Below are 6,000 nucleotides of genomic sequence, written 5' to 3'. Positions count from 1 at the left end.
CTTAAAAATACTCACTGACCCTCAAACTCCAATTTTTGAGACCTCAACCCTCAAAAACTTTTATACACTTCAATCTAACCATTCAATTGATCTTAAAATTTGTACACACATTTACAACTAGCACACCAACACTCTATCTAAAATTTATCAATATACATACTACAGAACTCAAGAAATCCTCAAATGTGTACACATAGTTTTATTTCTCAAAATCTAAACAAACTTAGAACATCACTAACTTTGAAACTTCTCCCAAATCTAGATATTAACTTGATTAACATAAAATCAATGTCCAAAAATATCTTTGCAAGTTTGCTTTCAAATCCTACTATTTGATCTTCTAAAGAACCAAGGAGTCACCATAGGTGCATAATTTTGTGCCTTTGGGTCTGATTTCATTCCAAGTTAACAACTAGTCCTCTTTGGGTATCAATTCTGAGCTTTTTGGGGTAAATTTTGCTGAAATCTACTCTTAAGTCCGTCCTACACATGTTTTAGTTATTCAATTTTCTAATCTACTTTGTTTTGCCTTATTTATGGCCCTACAAAATAAGTAGAAGCCTATTTTGTAAAAAAATAGCAATAATATTCTTTAGTTTTTTTTTTTTTGACTATGAATTATTTTTTAAGATAATTTACTACAATATTTTAGAATAAGATCTTCCATAATATAATGTTTATTTTTTTCTTTTATTTATTAATTGTGTTATATCACAACACTATTAGGAGTTGTTTTTACTTCTAATAAAATCACTAGACATTGAAAGTCTCTTCTAAGATCTTCATATCAAACATGTTATTATATTATATGAAGCCTTACTTGAAAATACACCAAGCATGTGGCTGTGGAAGATAGAAGAAAAATTTCAATATGAAGATTTTAACTTTAATAGAATCTTAAATAACTTCAATTAAATTTTAAAAATGCAAATTAAGTTTAATCAAATCCAAAGAAATCTTTAAAAAATTACCAAAGAAGCATATAGAAATCCTAAAGAAATTCAAATGAATTATTAGAATAAAATCTTAAATATATCTTAAATAAATTTCAATCAAATCTTAATTTAATTTTAATTAAAATCCTAATAGTCTTTAATTAAATCATAAATCAAATTCTAATTAAATCCTAAATCAATTACCTTGTTACTTTCATATTTAAGCAATTTAGATTTTTTTTATAAGCCACAATCGTCATCAATGAGCTTTAACAAGTTCTAATTTCTAATCTAACTGTCCACTTGATGTAAAATTTTGCATGTAATTGTCAATGTAAGTCTTCTATATGCTTAAGAATTTTTAGTCCAATTCAACTTACAAATTGTAAAAAAACCTCCAAAAATTGCACTGATGTCACTTGGCCGCCAACTTGAACAATGAAGCAAAAATCTTAGCAGTGATTTTTTCTTCTCCAAATGTTAACTTTAATTCAAAATTGGTGTACAGCTTGATCTTTAAGTCCTTCAATACCATGCCAAATTTCATCTTGATATGACTAGTAAATCTTCAGATATCATAGAAATCCTATCCAACCCCAAACTACCAACTTCCAAAACCCTCTTGTGCTAAAAACTAGATATCTCTAAATTACATCATTAGAGATATCACAAAATTTCATATACACTTAATAATCCAAATAATACCAAATTTTGAACTATAGATGCTACATCAATTGCATGAACTAGGCAAAATTACTAGCCCTAATTATATTATATAAAATCCAAATCACCTATACAAACCTTGACTTTGAATAATAATTGCTAAGTTTTCAAAAATCCTTCAAAAACAATCCTTATTTTTTTAGAAAGAGCTTTAAGCTAGCTCTCAAATCCTAACCTCATATCTTCAAATAAAACCCTAATTTATCCTAGGCAGTTGTTTTAGTGACTAGAGGTCTGATTTTGATCCCATTTCTCAAATGGTTGACCCTCGGGTATCAATCTAATCTATCCTAAGGATTTTTTAGTCCAATCCTACCCTCAACTTGATTCTAGTATCAATCATATCAACCATTTACCTCTTCTACCTTGATTTTAACAATTTATGGCCTTTTTAAGGTAATAAAAAAGTTTTTATATCTTAGGAGGTAAAAATACAAATTAATTTTTATCTACTTGCTATTAAGACAAGAAAATAGGCTAAGAGGCTTTCATAAAAGCCTTATTAAAATGTTTTGAGTTCTTGTTGAATTAATATAATAGAGTATTAATTAAAAAATCATTTTTAGTCATATTTTTACCATATAATCGTGTGACAATACGACATCATTGTTTCTTTAAAGAATAATGAACAATGTATTTAAATTCTCCACAATATAGGTACAAATCTTCTTAACAACAATAATTTTTTTTCTCAATAAGAAGTTCAATATGTATCATATCAATTTGGATTAGTTTAGGGCTAGATGAATTAATTTCTAAAAACTTAGGAATTATCATCATTACTTGATTTATTTATTTTTAGCCAAATCTTTTTTTTTGATATTTTAAATAATTTATTATTGCATGTAATGGCTTGAACAATAAATTATTCTAAAGATTTTGTTTTTAGCATTGTCAATAAAAAATCTTTAAAGTTATCCTTTAATTTATATCAAAATTGATTAATAAGGACTTTATTATTGTAGTCAATATTACAAGCAAGGTTTTGAAATTTAGCAACACATATGGTGGCTAATTGTGACCTTCATCATAAAGATAAGATCTTTTTCTACTATTTTTTTTATCATTATCTTTGAATGTGGCCATAAATACTTTTAGAAAAAAATTTAAATTATAAAAGAGTTGTGAATCTTTTTCTGTCAAAGGTACAAACTAAAAGAGAGCACTTTTAGATAGAAGTGCACCTATGAATCTTACTAGAGTAAATCCATTGGAATATTGGAAGGAATGCAACCTTAGGTATAGCTAGACTTGTTGCAAAAAACCTTAAAATGTTGATCTTGTTTCATCAAACTTCTTAGGCCTACTAATCCTTATTCTCATTGTACTTCTAGAAGCAAACTTCTTAGATTTGATTGTCAAGTTGATCTACTTGCTACCTTCAATTCTATAATTTTTTGATACAAACTCTAAATTTTTGTCATAAGTATAGGATTTTTTTCCCTTTATTAGTGCTAATGATGTATGATTTTTTATCTTAAAAGTATTAATAAGTTTGTAAAGATCTATAATTCTCATAAATCTATTTTTACTTTTGTAAAGTAAAGCATCCATGAATTTCCTTCCATTTCAAGCAACTTAACAAATCCACAAGTCAAATTTGAGGAGGATAATCCACAAGCTCTAACATCAAATGAAAATTTTTACAAAGAAGGATAATTTTCTCTCTTTAAAAAAATAACAATGTTAGAAAACTAAATAATTTGTTTAAAGGTAGGTAATCCGCAACCTTCAAAATAATACAATAGTAGTGGAATAATCCATTCACTTCCAAAACAAGATAAGAACAATGAGTTGATATTCTTATCAAACTGTCAAAAACATGAATCTTAAAGAAAGAAATCGTTAATATACTCATGTATTACTCAAATGGACTAAAAAATTACTCAAAGGTATTAATATATTGAACCAAAATGGCTATTGCCAAAGACAAAAAGATTAAAAAGCCTTGAGACAAGACTAACGACTAGAAAGGTACTGATGAGAGTAAAGAAGGCCTCACTTTTATTTCCATATATAATTTTAATTAGGAATTATGTGGTGATGTTGTATAAGACCTTAAAAATGAATTGACTTTGTAAGATACATATCTTAACTTGTAAGACAAGTTTTTTATATGTGTGCCACATAATTAGCTTATTTGTAAGTTATTAACATATTAATAACTTGTTGATCAAGTTTCTAACTTATCAATCAATTATAAACACATATAAAATCAAAGTAGCATCTATGAAGCTTTTAGAAAGCTTTTTTAGAAATTATTATGAAATGAATCGACTTTGACCTACTTCTACTTAATCATATAGGAAAATATTAGAATAAATATGTATGTCCATGACAATTAGCTATCTTCATAAAAGTCTTTGCTCCAAAAAATAAAGACTTTATTGTTGATGATTTTTTTGATAAGTTTTGCTTGAAATTTTTTTATAGAAAATTCAATCTTATGAAACCTCTAATATATATATGGATTATATCTTTTCAATTATAAAAGTCTTAAAGTGATAGGATTGAATAAAATTTTAATAATATATATATATTTTTTTACTATTATTTCCTTCAAATGATATTTCTATTAGTATATTTTTATGAGTAACATTGCTTGAAGATAAAAGTCGACCATCTATTATTTCTACATGTATAGGTTTTTATTTTTGTATAAGAAGAATTTTATGAAGTTCAAAAAATTTCTCATCTAAAAAACAAGCAAATGCTTCTAAATCTAATAAGACATTTGTTTGAAGTTTTTATGGGCCAAAAAATAAAGATATAATAAAACAATGAGAAATTTGGATAGAGAAAGAGAAGGACCGTGATAAATTTGAGATGTTAAAATATCCAACCTCATAGTCCTTATTATGGTTGGGCCTCTTTATTTTCCAAAACAATTATACTCTTAGTCCTAATTTTACATTGTTTCTTTAAATAATTTCTAAATTTTTAGCCTTATTCACCGAAATATAAAGATAAGTCTTATTAAAATTCATGCTTCTTTTCCTACACTACAAGAAATTTGAACTGTATTGCATCAATTTGTATATCCTTAGTTTCAAAGTGTTGAAGTAATATATTTGTTGAAGTTTCAAAGTACAAATTTTTAGTATATTGTTTTTTCAAAATCTACAAGTGTTGATCTTGATGCCATAATAATAATCAATTATTATATTTCACAGCTTGATTGATAGCTTCATTGAATTTGAGGACCAAATAGTGATAATAATAGGTCTTTTATATCATCTCTTAGTTCCTAATAGAATTGGTTCATAATAGCTTGTTCATCCAAATTAATGTCATAAGTTGATTGCTTAAAATTAGATGCATAAATTAATGCAAAATATAATTATTGATATAATGAGTGAATCTTTGTTGCCACTTAGCAAGCCTTATCATGTTTTCCAAATGCCTTTCAAAACACTTCTAATATAGCTTCAAAGTTGCTCAAGATTGAAGATCTTGTCTAAAATAAAGGAACAAATAAAATTAAGGCTTGTCTTATGAGCAAGATTTTAACTAAATCAATTTACAACTCCTTTGTTGAATTTTGTTGAATAATACTTAGATTATAGAAAAATTACAAATTGAATTTGTTTAATAAAACTTCAAAACTTGGAACTTATGCTATCAAAATTTTTTGAAAGATTAATCTATGCTTCTTTATATTATTAAATAAATAAATTTTCTTATTGAGGTATTGGTGCAACTACCTCTTTAGATATAGAAGCTTGATAAAGTAATTGAATCATATGCTAACTTATTTTAGGTCTTGCATCACCATAAAATCTTGCAATAAATCTCTTAATTTCACCAATTTTATGAGATAAAGTGTTTAGTGTGTTTATAATAGCATATAACTTAGACTCATGACATTCAACCATACTAATATCTTTATTATTAGCCATCTTAAAAATAAAAATAAAAATAAAATTTCAAATAATACTTGTTTAGAGGAGGATACTTAGCAACCTCTAAAGTACTTACTTGCCTTCAAGAAGAAGGATAATTCACTCTCTATGAAAAAAGATCAAGCTCTAATATTGATAAGAGGGCAATTTTAATAAAACTATAAAGAATATACTTTATAAGAGACCAAATAAAAAATTGAATAAAAAAAATTCAACAAGAAAGCTAAAATGATCTTGAATAAACTTGATAAGTACAAGTTCAAGATTAAGAAGGATTAGCTAGAGCTCCAAAAGATTTATTGTCAATTATCATGAATTTAATATACTGATTAGAAATCTAAACAAGAAGCTCAAGAAGAATCGATAAGAACTACATTAATCAAATGAGTACAAGAACAAGACTAGAGAGGTGAGCTAGAGCTTCAACAGGTGTATTGTCA

The sequence above is a fragment of the Physcomitrium patens genome, chromosome 11 (genome assembly GCF_059467195.1).
Source record: "Physcomitrium patens ecotype Gransden chromosome 11, ASM5946719v1, whole genome shotgun sequence".
NCBI lineage: Eukaryota > Viridiplantae > Streptophyta > Bryopsida > Funariales > Funariaceae > Physcomitrium > Physcomitrium patens.
The sequence above is the reverse complement of the archived record's forward strand: the minus strand, read 5'-3'. Positions refer to the sequence as shown.